Source organism: Tachysurus fulvidraco, chromosome 7 (genome assembly GCF_022655615.1).
Source record: "Tachysurus fulvidraco isolate hzauxx_2018 chromosome 7, HZAU_PFXX_2.0, whole genome shotgun sequence".
Classification (NCBI taxonomy): Eukaryota; Metazoa; Chordata; class Actinopteri; order Siluriformes; family Bagridae; genus Tachysurus; species Tachysurus fulvidraco.
The window spans coordinates 24,582,319-24,603,067 of NC_062524.1; the positions used below are offsets into that span (position 1 = coordinate 24,582,319).

The following is a 20,749-nucleotide window of genomic DNA, read 5'->3' on the forward strand; positions in this document are numbered from 1 at the left end:
TATTCATCTGTCTGTCTGTCTGTCTGTCTGTCTGTCTGTCTGTCTGTCAAATTATCTGTCACTCTTTGTGTCTTTATCTTTATTTTTCTCTGTGAATATATATATATATCCTGTATATACACACATGCCGTTCTCACTCATCTCTGAATTATCTGCAGTGTGTGTGTGTGTGTGTTACACAAACAAACTGTAATTAAGGCTTAAGGCTTAAGACTTTGCTCAAGAGCTCAGCAATGGCAGCTCGGTGGACCTGGGATTCAAACTCACAACCCTTCCATTTGGTAGTCCAACACCACTAAGCTACCACATAACACATCTTGTGTCCTGGGTCCTGTGGGACAGACTCCAGGCTCCCTGTGTGGGATAAGTCTAAGTTAGTTACCACTAAGTAGATTATACTGTATAAAGATGATACCACAGTCAATGGAGAATGGCACTGTTTTTTCATCCATTCGTAATGACTCGATCACTTACATTACAGATAGATAAACGAACGTCCTCCTGTTCCTCGTCCTCCCGTTCCTCGGGTCATGGAGGAGGTGGTTACTGTTTATTCTCCATAATTGCTGTGAGTTTATTCTGTGTCTGCTTTTCCAACATCACCTCAAAACTTGAAGTTCAAAAACTCAGAGTCTTAGATAGAAGAGGAAGAAACCGTGAGAGGAACCAGACTCAAAAGGGAACTTCATCCTCATTTGGGTGACATCGGAGGGTGTGATTATAAATATACAGTCAATCGTGTATTGATGGGGAGGCCGTGGTCCTCAAAGACATCACGTGGTTGGCATCTTCTCTTAGAATGTCTGAATACTTCATGAAGCACAGTCCAACTGGAGCTGGTACATCTCTAGATGCCTCAGGATCATCTAGAAAACTTGAAGTTTCTCCTGGCATAACCAGGTACTCAGAAAGAGCCAGTGTTCTGTTCTTTTTTCTTTCTCTCTGTCTGTCTCTCTCATATTAGATATAGATAGCGTGTTTTTCCCTTCTTTTTCTTAAATGATTGGGATGTATCATATAACGCCCTCTCTCCCATAGGCTTGCCCTCTAACTAGGTCTAATCCAATCAGGCGACTCCGTATTGCCTCGCGTGAGCTCTCTGTCTTTCTCTTACGCTACTCAGCTTCCATAAAACCACTTAAGTCCAGGAACTCCCCTCCTACCGGAGCGCCATCAACATCCGAGCCCTAACCACCCCGTTTTCCTAACGAACTCGGCGAAAAATGGCGCTAGACTCTGAAAACCCGCATGGCCGTTTTTCACAGCTCTTCCGGGAGAATATTACGAGAGGGGGATGAGGTGTGTGTGTGTGTGTTTTGTGTGTGTGTGTGTGTGTGTGTGTGTGTGTGTGTGTGTGTGTGTGTGTGTGTGTGTGTGTGTGTGTGTGTGGGGAGGGGGTCTCTCACTGGGGAAATCTAAGACGAGCATCTATTGTATTAGCGTTTCAGCAGACAGTATTAAAACTGTAATCAGACTCCCCGAGGCAGTAGGGGGAGAAAGAGTGAGAGGAGGAGGAGAAATGAGGCGAGGAAGAAGGTTATTAGATGGGGTGGTCTTGCATTTATCGGAGAGAAATAGCGAATGGGAGATGGAAAGAACGGGCGAAGGTAAAGAATGGAACTGGGTTCTTTAATATGCAAGTCAGACTCCTGAGAGTTGCAGTAATCCCTCAGTAAGGAACAGCCTTATCCATTTGGTTTAAACACACACACACACACACACACACACACACACACACACACACACACACACACACACACACACTTGCTACTTCTCAACTCCATTTGTTTTCATCTTGAGCCCTCTAATTGAGTGGCCTACTATCTCTGTTGAAGATAATTGCTGGAAAAATGGAGTGTAAGAGCGAGAGATTAATCTCACACCGATAGCACCGATTATATGTTAGCGAACGATCGAATGAGGTATCAAATAACAATCAAATGGCGAACGGATCAGTATCGTCTTTCCTACGGTAACGCGGTAGAAGATTGTTAGAAGGGTCTAGCCGAATTCGCTGTTCGGCGCTATCTGTTCCGAGGAGCAACCTTAATCCACGTGTTAATGCAAAACGGGAAAAGATTCTCGGCAGACTCCTTTTAGTAAAATAAAAAAGTGAGCTGCATTTGAAATGGAAAGCTCTGGCATTAGTTTATCTTAAATTGTTAACGTTAGACGAGGAGATTTTGAGCTTGTACAGTAGGTCAATCTATACAGTAGTGGCGCATGAGCAAGGGGCTCTTACACACCTAGGTGCGATATAGAGTCAGCATTTTAACCTACTGGCGTGTTTTTTGGGGACGTCTGAGGAAACTCGACCTCTGGGGTGGAACTTTGACATCACATTGTTGTCATTTGTTTTTACAATGCAGTTTTCACCTCGCTTCTTCTGTTCAAAGCGACAGCATGGTATCAATAACAAGGCAAAAATCTCCCTGTTTTCCGCCTCTGTTAATTAATCGGTTTGTATTTGTGGACTGAATGATGGCAAGCATATGGAGGTTTCTTAGAAACACGGCAGATGTCGCACACTTATGCTGTCCTGTTGTTGGGAAAGTATTTATCTCGGTGTACGTGTCAATCCGAACAGCGGGACTCTGACCGTGATGGATCAGTGACCTGTTCTGAGGGAGCTGAATATCTGAGAAAGGTAGATAGAACGCATGAAGAATGGTGGTCTAAATGACTTCATGGCATTTGTTCTAAATGTTTTATTCTTCAGTTCAATTCAGATTTATTTTTATAGCGCTTTTAACAATGGACATTGTCTCAAAGCAGCATATATATATATATATATTAGACTTATATTTAAATGTGTTTGTACTGTATTTATCCCCAATGAACAAGCCTGAGGTGACTGAGGCGACTGTGGTGAGAAAAAAACTCCCATAGATGGAAGAGGTGAAAGAAAACAGACTCAAAAGTGAACCCCATCCTCATTTGGGTGACACTTGAGGGTGTGATTATAAATATACAGACGATCGTGTATTGATGAGGAGGCTCTTGTCCTCAACGACATGTAGTTTGGATCTTCTCTTAGAATGTCTGAATACCTCATGAAGCAGAGTCCAACTGGAGCTGGTACATCTCTAGATGCCTCAGGGTCCTCACAGGGTTGATGCCTCTTCTCAATGAAGGTCCAAAATCTTCATGATAGAGAACACAACTGGAGCTGGTACAATCTCTGGATGCCTCGGGACGGTAGAAAAAGAGATCATCATTGTTAGAAATTCGTAGAAAGAGAGAGAGAGAGAGAGAGAGAGAGAGAGAGAGAGAGAGAGAGAGAGCTTAAACCATGTTTTTATTTTTATATATATGTGTGTGTGTGTATATATATATATATATATATATATATATATATATATATGTGTGTGTGTGTGTGTGTATATACCCCCACTCACTTTCTTTGTTGTCACATTAAAAGTACAATATTATGTTTTATTTCTCCCAGTGAAAGAGGATCTGTAAATCATATCCAGGTGGCCCAAAATTAAAAGATAATATATATTATAGTGGCAAAAATAATAACTCAACCATATTAAAAATATTATTGAGCCCAATGTGTCCTCTATAAAGTTTATATCATGCGTAAAGGAGTCCCTGGCTGCAACGGTATATTACAGTCAACTATATGGTTTCCTAGCCCAATCCTTTCTACCTAAACTTATTGGCCTCAGATATTAAGTACCCTTGGAGACGATAAGCATTAAATTCATCTTTTGCTTGTTGAAAGAGTTTGTTCAACTCATGCCCAGCTTCTGTTGCCGTTTTAATTGCACGGCCTTGTCTTGTTCGGTCATTCTGCCTGTTTGTTGTTTTTTTTTTTACTTACAAATGTTTTTTTTCCCCTTATTTATTTATTTATTTATTTATTTATTTATTTATTTATTTATTTATTTATTTTCTTTTTTAGAAGAAAGCTGGCTTCGTACTTTCATTTGAAAGCTGCTTCAAACATGCTACACACTTGGAAAAAAAGATTTGGTCTGTACTAATAAATAAATAAATAAATAAATAAATAAATAAATAAATCCAAATGAATAAATAAATAAATAAATCCAAATGAATACATGAAATAAGAAGATAGAATAATAATAAGCAGAAGAACAATAAAGGATGGGTAGTGAGGAGTACGTAGGAGGTAGAGTAGTATGAGTATTGCAGGATAAAAATTATAGGGGATTAATTGATAATGAGAATAGTTAGATAATTTAGAAGATATATTATTGAGATAAGTGGTGATTATAATATAACTGCTATTATAGGATAAAAATTATATTATTATTATTATTATTATAAAAAATAATTATTAATATAATTATTAATGATAATAATAATAATACTAACAATAAAAATTATTGTTATTATTATTATTATTATTGTTATTATTATTATTATTATTATTATTATTGATAATAATACTAATACTAATACTAATAATAACAATAATAATAATAATAATAATAATAATAATAATAATAATAACATAAATAAATCTTTTAGATTGTTTCCCACTAGAGTATTTTTTAATGTCATTTGATGTACTTCCTCTAGTGATTTTCTTTTACTAACAATGATGTAGCGTTGAACTTTTCCAAGCTACGGTTTCAACGGTTTTCATTCACTTTGTTTATTTCATCGCCATCACAGTGTCACAAACCCTCTACAATTCAACCACAAACCCCTCGTATTTGGGAAACCATGGTCTTGACAAGGAGACATTTATCTTGATTTCACCACCAGGACACTGGCACCACCTATTTCCTATATAGGTAGCAAAGATAATTAGCCAAATCTGGTATCAGCCATCTGGTTGTGGTGAAACATTGTGATATCTGTCCATGTTGATTGTGTTTGTCTGGCACCAATCAGCTTCTGTCATTCCACTTTGCATCGGGATTGGGATGATTGGAAGCTGATTCTACACTGACGGCTCCCAATGTTTACACCAAAATATCGAATAAATCCGATCGCATATTACACTCACCTAATCAAATGGCTCTTGTAGATAGAAGAAGATTGAAGACTTGCCACATTTTGGCAACACTGCAAATATGGTGTAAAAAAAAAAATAAAAATCCACCACTTTCTTGTCTTCGCAGTTTTTCTGTCTTTTTCTCCATCTGTGCCTCTCATTTAAGGGTGAAGTACTTCCCTTCGCAATGTGAAACCTCAGCATAGCAGCAGGCCTCGCTGAATAATTAATTGGTTTTAATCGATGATCAGCTGGCAGGTGTCTGTTTGCTTCGGTAATGTGTAGAGCGGCAAAATGTGAGTAGAGCTCAGCATCCCTAATCATCCTTTTTACTGCCCCCAAATGACTCTGCACCAACCCAAAACTACCCACAGCATGCAAAAAATAAATAAATACATAAATAAATGAATTACATTCCTGCCTAGAATCTCAATCCACAAGCTAACTTACTTCAAATATATGCAAGCACCTAGTATCCAGGTCCAACACTAAAGAATACTACGTATATACTGTAAACATTCCTCTGTCAGAAAGCTAGCAACAGCACATCGCCGATCCTGAACTACCCACGTACAGTACCTTACCCTAGTTATACCCCAACCATCACCTTACATCCAGGGTCTATAGTTTCCACCCCTCTTTAACTTTTCCACATTTTTGTAGTATTACAACCTGGAACTGAATTTGACCTAATTAAGATCATACATTTGTATGTAAAAGTTACTTACCTTGCTTTTGAGGACTCTTTTGTCCTAATCAGGTCAAGAATAGACGTCATGACGGGTTCTAAATTTTTCACTCGCTAAACCTTGTGCTAACACTCGACAAGCATGGGCTCCTTTAAACTGATGATTTCGGATCTAATTGATGCCTACGAGGCAGAGGAAGGATACAAAACCATATCATTTTATTTTCCAATGTTTGAAAATTGTTTAAGTAATTGTATTCAAGGTGAACTGTGGAAGGCAAGGCGAGTTCTGAAAGTTTAAGAAAGCTAAACCTGCCCATGTACCGGCAAATCGAAATCTCCATTAAGATCTGAGGGAACTTGAACTGTAGGGTGTAGGATTAGTGGTACATGATTATCAAGCATCGTGTTAGTTCAGGCAGGCCACGTTATCAAGCTGCATCAGCTGATAATCAGCTGTTCATGATGCGCACCGATCCGGTTACGACACCCATATTATCCGACCCTTTAAATTCCCATTCACTGAGCCGCTTTCTAGCCCGTCGCTGCTGCTGCGATTTAAACTCCCTCCTCCAACCCCGACTCCACCCAGTCGGAACCCGTTGTTTGTTGTACCAGTTTACATTATAAATCTCATCACGTATTAGTTTTCTCTCTCTCTCTCTCTCTCTCTCTCTCTCTCTCTCTCTCTCTCTCTCTCTCTCTCTCTCAATCATGTTATATATATCTTAATTTTTTACTATATTAATTCTTTTTTCTCCTTATGTTTAACTTCTGTTCTATTCTATGTTTATGTTCTGTAAAGCTGCTTTGAGACGAAGCCCATTGTAAAAAGCGCTATACAAATAAACTTGAATTGAATTGAATTGAAAAATCTCTCTCTCTCTCTCTCTCTCTCTCTCTCTCTCTCTCTCTCTCTCTATCTCTCTCTCTCTCTATCTATCTATCTATCTATCTATCTATCTATCTATCTATCTATCTATCTATCTATCTATCTATCTATCTATCTATCTATCTGTTTATTTATTTATTTGCTTATTTATTTGCTTATTTATTTATTTATTTATTTATTTATTTATTTATTTATTTTCAAAATATATGTGAGCAAATTAATACCATGCACGATTGATGGTTCTGTTATACGGGGGGGTGGGGGGTGGGGTGGGGGGGGGGCTGCTCTTCCCGCTCTGTCCATGCACGCGTGGATTTTTGCCCAGAACAGAACCATACCTCCAACACTAACTGTATGCCATCACCTAATAAATGCTCATCTGACAAAGTGGTCCTGACTGAACTACTGTCTAGCATTGGTCGCTCAAATGTGATCTACATGGCAGAGTCAAAACCCTTCCCTGTGACCTCATCCCAAAAGTGTTATGGATTAATGAAGTATAAATGGAACATAACATGTGGAATGAATTGAGATGAATCTGTTATGCGTTAGTGTTGTGTAAAGTCAAGTCAAGTAGCTTTTATTGTCATTTCAAACATATTACGCTGGTTTCTCCAAGGCCATGGAGCTACATAGAACAACACAGAGTTAAGGACTGAAATAAAGTTGTCCTAGCCACATAAAGTGCATCATGTGCAACCTGGTGCAAACAGTGTGAGACAAAAGACAATGCAGACAGACAAATGCAAAACACTACTAGGAAAAAATACCCCCGTTGCGTCAGGTCTTCGTCAGCGATAGTTTGAAGACTTCGGCAGGAAGGAATTAGTGTTAAATCTGTAATCGACTCAGGAACTTTTGTTCCTCAGGAGCTCTTAGTTGCTTAAATCCACTCAAATACAAACTATTGTAGAAAGGACATTATTTACATTTATATTCTTTCTTGATCAGTGTCACCCAAATGATGATGAGGTTCCTCTAAGGTTTCTGGTGCTGAAGAGTTTTACCTCACCACCATCACCTCAGGCTTGATCATTAGGTATAGATATTAGAGATAAACTATAACTATAATATACCTTTGTGTCTTGAATCCATTTCCTTCAGTTCCTCGGGTTTTGGTGAATATACGAAAGCTTTCATTGTTCTTATTCTATTTCCATACTTGGGGGCACGGTGGCTTAGTGGTTAGCACGTTTGCCTCACACCTCCAGGGTTGGGGGTTCGATTCCCGCCTCCGCCTTGCATGTTGGAGTTTGCATGTTTCCTCCGGGTACTCCGGTTTCCTCCCCCGGTCCAAAGACATGCATGGTAGGTTGATTGGCATCTCTGGAAAATTGTCCGTACTGTGTGAGTGAATGAGAGTGTGTGTGTGCCCTGTGATGGGTTGGCACTCCGTCCAGGGTGTATCCTGCCTCGATGCCCGATGACACCTTCGGATAAGCGGTAGAAAATGAATGAATGGATGTTTCTATTCTTCTGTAAAGCTGCTTTGAGACAATGTGAATTGCTAAAAGTGCTAAACAAATAACTTTTTTGCATTCTGTATGTTGTACAATCTGTATGTTGTACAGAACATTGTGCAGAACGTATAAGTTCATAAACACAAAGGGTTCCTGTAAACATGTACACACCTCTGTTATAGCAGCAGTTGGATGAGGTACAGTATTGAAATGAAAGGTAGCATACGATCGAGATCGAACCTGGCAGCTTCATTTCGCCCGAAGCTGAAAGTTCTGCAATGTCCAGACCACGTGCTTAATATATTCCATATCCAGTCGCACCACTTTGATCCACCTCAAACTATTCGAGCTGCTGAGATGGCTTGCTCTAAACTCATGCTGTTTGTCTTTATGAAGCTAATGAGTTTGTGACCGTATCAGAGGTACGGTACATATATGAACAAATAGAATCGCTGATGATGATTATGAGCACTTTATGACTTTTTGAGGTTTGGAAGCATACACTGGTCATTAAGCAACTGTGCTTAATTAAGAGGGTGTTAAGAATGCTCTTTGGCTTGTTTGTCCCTGTCACATTTGGTCTGTTTAGCACCATGATGCAGTGCGAAGTCTGTTCTTTTTCATATCCTCTCTCTCTCTCTCTCTCTCTCTCTCTCTCTCTCTCTCTCTCTCTCTCTCTCTCTCTCTCTCTTTCTCTCCTTCTATATAAGCATTACATAATCCAAAGCAAATACATTTTTCTTTTGAGTTTGTATTTGTTTAAATTACTGTATATATGTCACTGCACATAATTAGAGTTTCTGATGATCTAACTGTCTTTCTTCACACACCATACATTGACCCTTGACATGTTAGCTGGTGGCATGCTGCAGAATTGTGTGTGTGTGTGTGTGTGTGTGTGTGTGTGTGTGTGTGTGTGTGTGTGTGTGTGTGTGTGAGTGTGTTTAGAAACCTTAGCCCATGTCTCCTGGCTTTGTTAGGCTCCGGATGAAAGGAAAGCAAGCAACATTCAGCATTAAGTTATTTAAATCATGTTAATAAGCAAATCTACAGTACTAGTGTTTATTCTGTAGTAACATCTCTGCAATCTCGCTCAGTATGCTATGCTTTATTGTGTTCTAGCGTTCCGCAGATGGATTGTTCGAATTTATTCGTTTATTTTAGCATTTCTATTCCTGCTGTAAATCCTGAATCGCCTGGGTTTTGTTTACTGTGAGTCACGTGATGCTGACGAGCAGGTGCAGCGATGAAACAAGCCAGGATCAAACCAGGCATAGCTGGAACTGTGCCATGTTGTGTGTGTGTGTGTGTGTGTGTGTGTGTGTATATGTGTGTGTGCACAAAGCTGAACATAAATTTACAAAGAAGGATTACATGTAATGTGCATGTAAGCAATGGAACTTAACAATCTGAATGAATTGTGATTTTTTTTTTCCTCTTTTAAGATAGTGCTATTTTTATGAAATGGGAAACTGGTTGAAAAAAAAAACCCATCCAGCACGATATTAAAATAATTTAGGAACAAGTAATTGCACTTGAAGCGATGGATGAGAAATGCACAACCCTCCTTCCCGCTCGGTCCGAAGATCTCCGAGTACTCAGGATCGCTAAATAAATTGACCATTTATGCGCCAGTTACTTGACGATTTTGATGACAGTTTAAAACATAATTAATCGGTATGTCTGAGGGTGAGTTATAATATAGTTGACATTAAACGTATGATGTCCATGATGTCTAAAACGAACTCTTTTAGGAGGTATGAGTAGGACTGTTACACAAGACCCTTGTGACTGAGAGAGAGAGAGAGAGAGAGAGAGAGAGAGAGAGAGAGAGAGAGAAAGAAATAGAGAGATAGAGAGAGAGAGGCGGCTGCCAAGTGTCTATGTTGCCCGGGTGCTGGTATCTGCGGCTGTGGGCACATGCCAGTGTTCTGATTAGCATGATCTCTGTAGGCTGGAGTATTACACTGCCACCTGGACCCACAGACGCGCTCTCTCTCTCTCTCTCTCTCTCTCTCTCTCTCTCTCTCTCTCTCTCTCTCTCTCTCTCTCTCTCACACACACACTTTCTCTCAAACACACACACTCACATACTTAGATTTAAACATTCAATAATAACCATAAAGATTTGTGCAAGGGGGCACATGTCTCCTGCTGCTACATTAACTGCACACACACACACACACACACACACACACACACACACACACACACACACACACACACACACACACACACACACACTCGCGCACACATCTATCACAGTGTGCCGTGTGTCACCTGAGCTATTTGCCTCTCCGACTGTTGTGACCTTTCTTCTAGAAAGAGAGCTCTGCTGTGCTGAGAGACACAATGCTCTGGTTTGCAGCAAATTAATGTTGTTTTGCTACTTTAAAAATGCTCCATATGAGACAACAATGAATGCGCTATTTTTGCCTTTAGTAATTATTCCTTGTATAAAAAAGCAACACGTAGCAACCCTGATTGTGATCTCTGGGATTGTAGCATTCAGAAACGTGGCATATTTTTAATCATAAAGACTGACCTGGGTTTATCTTATTAACAATTTGAACCAATATTCATACCAAACATCCGTCCGAGTGCGATAATGGATGGCTGCTTGGCTCCTCACGCCACGCTTGACCTATAAATCGATCAGATTTCACCATCTTTACGGACGTATCTGTGATTTAAATGCTCTCAGAGGATGTTAAGACGAATCAAGTAGAAAAAGAAGGTTCTGACATTTAGGGATTTTTCACAAACAATATAATTTATTTATGCTACAAACACACAGTTTAATATGGTCCTGAATTAAATACAACATGTCTGTTAGGTGTATTGTATACATTTGACACATTGTGGACTATATTACACCCTGGGCAACTCATTTGCGTAATATACTGTAAGTCTCTGTCATTCACTTCCTTACATTTCCTATAGAAGCAGATTAAGACATGAGGACAGAAGGAAAACCCTTATATCAGGTGAACTGGAGAGTATCACTACTGTATATCCACCATTTCATTCACTGGTGTCCCACAAGCCTCAGTTCTGGATCCTCTTCCGTTCTCCTTTTATATCCATTCTCTTGGTGATGTCATGTCCTCATTTGGGTTTTCATACCGCTGCTTCACCGATGTCTCTCAGCTCGACCTCTGCTTTCCTCCGTCTGTCAGCCAGCCATGATTCTGCACGGTTCTCAAGATGTCTGGCAGACATCTCGTCATGGATGACATCCCTACAGCTGTAACATAATCTCAGCAAAACTGAGCTACTGTACATCCCAGGAGACACGTCCTGATGTCAAGATCTTCTGATTTCCCTGGACAACTCACAGATCTCACCACGTGTCACTGCACGCTACCTTTGGGCAACCACGAATGACTGAGCGTCCTTCTCGCCTCGCATCGCTAAGTTGACATGCTCAGCTCCCTCGGAGATTCCGGCTATTTCTCCCCACAGAGGGTTTGTTCCATTTCTTGTCATTTCAATCCTGGAGTACTGCAACTCATCCTGGCAGCTACTGTATACTTCTACACACCATATGCACAACAATGCTACTGTACACACCACATTTGCCCCTTTTTCCACCAGAAAGAACCGGGTGCTGGTTCAGAGCTAGTGCTGGTGCTGGTTCAAAGTTGGTTCCACTGGCGAACCTTCTAAGAACCGGTTTGCCTTTCCATCGGCTAGAGAGCCGTCACAGAGCCGAGTCTGACGTCACTGTATACGTGTCACGTTACACAGCAACGTGAGCGCAGCAGCGGCAAACACAAACACAACATCAACAATGGCGGATGTTGCTTTACTGTTAATGCTCATAGCTTTGTGAACCTACATTTTGTAATCGGGGTTGTAATCGAGAAAATACATAACATTATTTTATCATTAACACAAAAAAAAGTTAGCTTTAGCATGTAGCTACTTACTATCACGTGTGCTGATAATGTATCATATCACTTTAAAGTAAAAGTGTAGTAAACATTACTATACTTAAGGTACATTATCTAACAGTAGCCCCGCCCACAGCTCCTGACACAAGCGGTTCTTAAGTACAGACAAGCAACGTTTTTGTGCTACTTAAGAACCACTTTTCCTGGTTCAGAGCCGGTGCTTTGGCTGTCCAAAAAGAAAGAACTGGTTCTTCAAACTGCCTCGGTGGAAAAGGGGCATTTGATGCCTGCTGCAAAGCCAAAAACAGACCAAGCCCACCGACCTTAAAGCACTTATGATACCACCGCTCTCACTGCTTGACTGGACCCACCATCCTTTAGGCTACACGCAAGACCTGCATCATGGCTCTTCTCTGTCCTGCTACCAAGATGGTAGAATAAACTTCCCCTGGATGTGTCTCAATAGAGACCTACACCCTTAAACATGAAATTGCACTTAGTTCATTCATTCATTTTCTACCGCTCTTCCGAACTTCTCGGGTCACGAGGAGCAGTCTCAGGCTTCATCGGGCATCGAGGCAGGATACACCCTGGACGGAGTGCCAACCCATCACAGGGCACACACACTCTCATTCACTCACACACTCACACACTACGGGCAATTTTCCAGAGATGCCAATCAACCTACCATGCATGTCTTTGGACCAGGGGGAGGAAACCGGAGTACCCGGAGGAAACCCCCGAGGCACGGGGAGAACATGCAAACTCCACACACACAAGACGGAGGCGGGAATCGAACCCCCAACCCTGGAGGTGTGAGGCGAACGTGCTAACCACTAAGCCACTGTGCCCCCCCCCCCCGCACCCCCCGTTCATCTGTATACTTTTTTTTTTATACCGTACTTGCCAACCAATTTTGAAGGTATTTCACCTGCCTTAGTAAACTGGCACCCATCAAAGCAAATCCAGGATTTAAAGCACCAGGCAAACAGGAAGAGCGCTGTGACAAAATGGCTGATATTTGGCTAGTTTAGAATCACATACAGTAATTACGATATTAATAATTGCTGCTTGTTTGTATCAGCATTCCTGCTGGCTATTCAAAAGAAAAGAGCTGCAGTAGCTGATGTGTTAATGAGCAGTCTGGGCTCAACTGGATTGGAACCCCAGAGTCGCGCTTCGAGTTCACACCAAAATAGACCAAATCTCTTCCACTATCAAATTCTGAAATAATGTTAGCTGCCAAATGCTCCAGCAATCAAATGTGAAATGGGGCTTTGGGTGAAATGGGGTGTATTATTAAGCAAACGTATAAACAGGCACGCCAAGGAGTAAAAGTCATCGTTGTGCATTCCTGACGTCAAGCCTAACCTGCTGTCGGAATATCAATCATCCTCCCAAGCAGCCTTTTCTCCTGACACCTTCATACACGCATGCACACACACACACACACACACACACACACACACACACACACACACACACACACACACACACACACACACACACACACACACACACAGATGGCATAGAGGTCGTAGTACTTTAATGAATTTTCAAAGGGGACAGCATTGGCAATATTAAAAGGGAAGTCTAACCTTCAACTCTTCTGACACTATGCCACTAGGCTGCTCTCTTTTTCTCTCGCACACACATGCACACATATACACACACACACACACACACACACACACACACACACACACACACACACACACACACACACACACACACTGTCTATGTCTAGAGTTTGAGTCCAAGTGAATGTGTGCCCTGGTGCCCTGCCCAGTTTGCACCCAGTGCTGTATGTGTGTGTGTGTGTGTGTGTGTGTGTGTGTGTGTGTGTGTGTGTGTGTGTGTGTGTGTGTGTGTGTGTGTGTGTGTTGAGGATATGCAGGCAGAAAGGTTCAGAGGTGATTTTTAATGATGTCTGCATATGGCCCCCACCACTGGGTCTAAACAGGCCACTCATGGGTGCTATCCATCTGCTGGAGGGGAACACACACACACACACACACACACACACACACACACACACACACACACACACACACACACACACACACACACACACACACACACACTCTAATGTAAAAACATAATGGCTCTTGGTTAATCCTAATCCTGGTTTAGTGCCCATAGAGAAGGGAGGAATGATTATTTTGTCACCATGACAACAACTCATCCGATCATTTGTAAACGATAAACTATTAAAAACTCGATCATATTATTACCGTAAAAGTGAACATAATACAGCTCCCATATATCAATATTGTGAGTTTTTAAACTCTTTACTCCAATCTATCTATCTATCTATCTATCTATCTATCTATCTATCTATCTATCTATCTATCTATCTATCTATCTATCTATCTATCTATCTATCTATAATAAAATTCTGATGCATGTGATGTAATATAAATTGTATGTGATAAAATGGGGATGTGGGATGTGGCTGTGGAGGTAGTTGCCAACTGGTCAAGGTTTTGTACAACCAATTGGAAGGTTGTGAGTTCAAATCCCATGTCCCAACAAGCAGCCACTGTTGCGCCCCTGATCAAGGCCCTTAACCCACAATTGCTAAGTTAAATGTAAGTCTCTCCAGATAAAAGAGTCTGCCAAGTGCTATAAATGTAAATAAAATGTGCCAGAACATTTGTCAGGGATTGTGGTAGATCAGTGATTAAGGTTTTGGACTACTGATCGGAAGGTCATGAGTTCAAATCCCAGGCCCCTTGAGTAAGGCCCTTAACCTTCAATGCTCTCACTCACTCTCACTCATTTTCTACCGCTTATCCGAACTACCTCAATTCACGGGGAGCTCAGGCGTCATCGGGCATCAAGGCATGATACACCCTGGACGGAGTGCCAACCCATCGCAGGGCACACACACTCTTATTCACTCACACACTCACACACTACGAACAATTTTCCAGAGATGCCAATCAACCTACCATGCATGTCTTTGGACCGGGGGAGGAAACCGGAGTAACCGGAGGAAACCCCCGAGGCACAGGGAGAACAATGCTCAGCTATATAAATGAGATAAATGTAAGTTGCTCTGGATAAGCGCATCTGCCAAATGCCATACATCTAAATGTTTCCAAACTCTGAGACCAGGGTGTATTTCTTCTTTTCCTGGTCGATCTGTGAGTCATGTAGACATTCAGTGGGGCCCAAAGGTTGGAGACCCAAATTTAAAATCTGAGATAAATACAATATTTAAAAGCAAGAAGTTTGAATATTTACTATTTTGGATTCCGCACTATTTAAAGTATGCAAATGTGTGATGTTGACAGTATTAATTGCTTTGTACAAAAGGTTAAATGTTACCTCATGTCATATCTCCACAAATGGAGCATGTGTTCAATGGAGACACTGAGGGATTTTGTGCGAAATGGATCAAAAGGTTTTACATAAACTCGCCATGCAAGCTCGAGCACACACTGTCATTAAAACAAACAAAAAAAAATAAAAAATAAAAAAAAAATAATGGACGAACCAAATCCTTAGAAAGTCAAAGTTCAAAAAATTTCACTATTCGCTCGAATCGTGTCAGGACTATAATTGGTAATGAGAAGGTTTTCACTGGTCTGTCACTAATCTATGAAAATAGATTATTTTTTCTCTCTCGTTTGGATTTCTTTTTGTTTTCTCTCCTCGCTTGTTATTGTTTTTGTCTAAACTCGCTGGACAGGTTCCAGGCTGCCATCTTGGCTCTAATGGAAGGTGGTAAAGAGCAGCTGCCTGTATTTCTGGCCGACTGAGCAGGTTAAAGTGTGACACTAGCGGTGGGAATGCTCACTGTCACTATGCTAATTGAACAATAATAAGACAGAAGCAGCTTTCGTTTTCACCCCGCTCTTCTCTGCGCTCACTCGTCCTCCCGTTCATCCTATTCAGGGACGAAGCAGATGGAACGGGCACGAGCAATCCTAGTGATAATCCAGCCTGAACTCTTGGTTAAAGTGGAATCATATGGATTACGGTCTTGCGGAAGAATTAGGCTTAGATGAGTCCAGCTCTGTTGTTGGTGCATGTAGGAACATGACATGAAGCTTCATAATCTACTTAAATTATTGAACTGGGATTATGTGTAGTATAGAGTAATGGAGAGAGTGGGAAAGAGGTAAAGAAGTGAGGGCAGGCAGGTTGGAATGGGTTGAGAGAGGTGTCAGGAGTTCTGTGCGATAGGAAAATTTCGGCGAGAATCAAGGAGAAGGTGTACAGGACAGTGGTGAGACCGGCCATGCTGTACGGTTTAGAGACAGTGTCACTGAAGAAGAGACAGGAGTCAGAGGTAGAGGTAGCCGAACTGAAGATGTCGAGGTTCTCTTTGGGAATGACAAGATTGGACAGTTCATGTTGGACGTTTGGGGGACAAAGTTAGGGAGGCCAGATTAAGATGGTTTGGACCAGAGGAGGTTCTAGGATTTCATCTTTAGGGGTTTTTACTCTCAGTGAGAATTTAAAACAAAAAGAGTTTTATATTATATATTATATGACTAACATAGTAAGCCAAAACGTATGGTATTATTTAAAATTGCAGAAGTGGACACCAAAATGTTATGCATGATGTAATGATGCCAGTCTTGAATCAATGTTATTTTTATTTAGTATCGAATGGATTGTTTGCATTAATGTTTTGTTTGTGCTACAACTCTGGTTGTATAGTGAAATAGAAAGAATAGTGAAATTTCACTGCTTTAGGTTGCCGTCTTTGCGTCTTTCCGCCGATTAACGTTATAGATAAATGCCTCCAGCTCTGACTGCGCGTGCACGCTGCGCGTACCTGTGCTTCTCCGTTCTAATAAAGTTGACAGCTGATGATGCACTTTTGAAAGACTACAACACACGAGCGTAAAAGCAAAGTACATGTCCTGCATTTTAACGTAATTTTTATTGTTTATTTATGAAAGAAAAAATGATCCTTATAGTTTTAGGGTGGCTGAGATCACACACGGGGGGCTGAAGCCACCCTAAAAAAGGGCTAGAACCGCCCCTGGTTTGGTTTGGAGGAAGGAGAGTGAGTATATTGGTAGGAGAATGTTTGACATGGAGCTGCCAGGCAGGAGGCAAAGAGGAAGGCCAAAGAGGAGGTATATGGATGTAATTAATCAGGATATGAAGCTAGTGGGTGCAAGTGTTGAGGATGTAGAAGATAGGGATAGGTGGAGAGAGATGATCCGCTGTGGCGACCCCTGAAGGGAAAAGCCGAAAGAAGAAGAAGAAGATAGTATACAAAGGTCACAGGGAATCAGAACTGCTAATTGCCTTCTTTTGTATACCGGAGTTAACAGATGCACTCAGTTGGCTAGCTAGCACTAACCCTGATTGACATCCATCCCAACTAGAGATCAGGGCCCTTTATCCTCATCTGGAGTCCAAGACAGGACTAAGTTTTTTATTGTTGAGATTTAAACTCCTGCTGATGAGAAGTTTACACACTTTCAGAGCGATTCTATTAAATTGGAGTTTGTTGTTGAAGCATATTTGCTTGTATGGATTCTGGTTTTGAAAGATTATCAGGATTCGGTTATATTCAATCTAGGATTTACGCATACAAACATTTAAACCGGATTGTGATTATTTTCTGTGATCGGATTTTATTCTTTTATTCATTAATCAAGTCTATTTTGTTAACATGTTGATTCAATATAATCGTATAGCATATCGTTATTCGCGTCTTTCACATTTTTTTTTTCATACTGTTTACCCGTAAGGATGTACACTAGCAGTGGGATTGTATGACAGATTTGAGTTTTGTCAGCGTTTGCATACCTCACTGTGCATTTTCAAAGCCACTCGAGCGGTTTTTGAGTTTATGCAGACATTTCTCAGCAGTTTGCCGAATTTCAGGTTTGTTAAGCATTTTCACAGCATACAAATCTATCACTAGTATTTTTAGCTTTTATTTCTTTGACACTTGGGGCAGTGGTGGCTCAAGCAGTTAAGGCTCTGGGCTGGTGATTAGAGGATTGGGGTTCAAGGCAAAGCGCTGCCACTGTTGGGCTTTTGAACAAAGGCCCTTAACCCTTTCTGCTCCAGAGGCGCTGTATCATAGCTGACCCTGTGCTCTGACTCCAACCTTCAAAGTTGGGATGTGAGACAAAAGAATTTCACTGTCTGTGTTAGGACCTTTTGGGGCAATTCTCTGTCAGGCCACCAGGGGGCAGAGAATCTGGTTTTGGTCACATGTTCTTTTCCACCTGTTGCTTGTTATGCTCTAAAGTGTTGCCTTATTTATACATTTACAGCATTTGGCAGATGCCCTTATCAAGAGCAACTTACATTATCTTATTTTTATACAGCTGAGCAATTGAGGGTTAAGGGCCTTGCTCAGGGGCCCAACAGTGGCAGCTTGGTGGACCTGGGATCGAACTCACACCCTTCTGATTGGTAGCCCAACACCCTAACCACTAGGTTACCACAGTCCCTACCTTTCCTTGTGTGTCTTGTCGAGCGTGTTTATGTGCTTAGTTTTGTTATGTCAAATTATGCTAGTTTTATGTCTTTTGTCAATAAACGCGTTTCATTGTATCCTGCCTTTGGATCTGTGTCTTTCCCATCGTATCCGGACTTTGGCCACGTGCATTTGTTTATGTTTCGTGTCACATGTCTGCCCCACCCTTGTCTCTTCCTGCCCGCTTCTGCACACTTGTTCCTCATGTTTCTGATTGTCCTGACTATTTAGTGGAGCCGCGTTGCCTTGAGCAGCACGGAATCCTCTGTTGTCTTCTGTTTTGTCCTGTTGTTGTCGTCCTGTCTCAAGTCTGTGTCTCTGTTTCGTGCTTTTTTAAGTTAATAATTTAATAATTTATCTATTATTTTAAGTTTGTTCAGCTATCCTGCATTTGGGTCCGTTTTATTCCCCCGCTCGTGACAATCTGACTACGATGTTTCCCATGAGACAAAATAAAGGCTTCATCTTAATTTCGACTGGTAAAAAAGTTTATTCACACATTTACTGTGCCATTATGATCGATCATTGGTGTCACTAAGTAGCCCTTTGTAGTATTCAAGCCCTCGTGTCCGTACACTGCTAGTATCCTGATCCGTATTGTACTAATCCGTCGTGGTCGACATCCCTAAAGTTCCATCTTAATGGATTTTTTTCAGCGGCTGCAAAAGCAGCGATGTACACGAACTTTTTTCTCTTGTCCCTTCTTTAAGCCGATCACAAGCTTTAGGCATCTTAGTTATGGTATCGCGGGTTTCCTGCGGAGGTCTTATACATGAACTGAAAAGATGAGGCACATCAAGTCTTCAAAAAATGTCACAAAGATGGTTTATTGAAGGTGGAAGGTTATTTATTTATTTATTTATTTATTTATTTATTTATTTATTTATTCTCGCCGTTAAATGTCCACTAAAAGAGGAAGCAACTCTAAAAAAAAAAAAAACAGTGGGTTTGGTAGAATTTATATTACACCTTTGATACAGCATTTCAGGTTTATTCAGCTTGTGTTAGTCTGGGTACAGGTGGGGCAGGTGAGGCAAATGAGACAGGTGAGACCAGGACCCTGGAGTTAAATTAATCGAAAGGGGCAAACATTACCGAGTGCACAGTAAGACTTCGCAAACAAACACGGAACAGGCGCACACACTCAGCTAACAGTAAGCAAACGACAAAATCCATACATTTGAACACATAGCGTCTGTTACCATGGAAACCGTGGTGCCAAGAGGGACTTTCTGACAATATTGCTTCAGTTTTCTAGCCTTTCTTTTTTTTTTTTTCCTTTTTCCTTTGCTTACTTTTTCATATCGGAGAGTTCCGTCTCAGTAATCAGAGAACTTTTTGTTTCTCCTGATCTCTTGGTTTAATCGTGACTCTCGCGCTTTTTCTCACGCTTTTCTCTCTTGGCATGATTTTATAAGACAGACAGCTAGACAGGTAGAGTGGTGTTTGAGAGACAGGATGTCCCTGGATGCACTGGAGGAGTGTGGGAACAGGATTGTGGGAGTTTAAGAAGAGGGAGAGAGAGTGAGCTGAGAGAAAAGAAGAGCTTGCATGAAATCGGGAGCTTCATAAATTTACTCTGAAATGAATGTCAGTGTAGAGTAGAGAATTGGAGGATATGGCAAATAGGACGCTCTGATTCTCGTACTCTCTGTCTCTCTGTAACCATTACGGGTTTTGAGAAGAAAAAGCACTTAGAAATACTCATATTTCACTCTGTGTGTGTGTGTGTGTGTGTGTGTGTGTGTGTGTGTGTGTGTGTGTGTGTGTGTGTGTGTGTGTGTGTGTTTGAAAATCTTTGAGCACAAAATTACCTCAGTGAGGTGCATGGGGGCTGAAGTAGCTTCTGAGAATCTCTCTCTCTCTGTCTCTCTCTCTCTCTCTCTCTCTGTCTCTCTCTCTCTCTCTCTCTCTCTCTCTCTGTCTCTCTGTCTCTCTCTCTCTCTCTCTCTCTCTCTCTCTCTCTCTCTCTCTCTCTCTCTCTCACACACACACACACACACACACACACACACACACACACACCACAGGAAATGCTGACAATTATAAATGTAAGGTGTGCAAACTTTTGGGTCCTAGAGGGACAGTCACATGCTCCTTCGTGTCAAGTGTGTAATAAATGAATGTGTCTAAGACAGAGACTATTCTTAACCCCACCACTACTGCCATTCTTCACCAAGCTTCTGTACACTTAGTGGCAAAATGCTGATGTTTCTTTTTTGTTTCTCTCTCTCTCTCTCTCTCTCTCTCTCTCTCTCTCTCTCTCTCTCTCTCTCTCTCTCGCTATCTATATCTCTCCTCAATCTTTTCCTTTACTGCTTACAGATGTGACCAAGTGCAACAGGAAAGGTAGGATAACGTCATCTCACACACACACA

General features: G+C 41.2%; 1 long non-coding RNA gene across 2 annotated transcripts in view; it reads left to right on the forward strand.

The window, feature by feature from the left end:
• LOC113635427 overlaps positions 1 to 20,749 on the forward strand; it is a 90,148-nt gene that overhangs the window by 13,163 nt on the left and 56,236 nt on the right. For both annotated transcript variants that reach the window (XR_007143550.1, XR_007143549.1), the window contains one exon: positions 20,697 to 20,720. This is a non-coding gene — a long non-coding RNA (uncharacterized LOC113635427). The remainder of the gene's footprint in view (positions 1 to 20,696; positions 20,721 to 20,749) is intronic.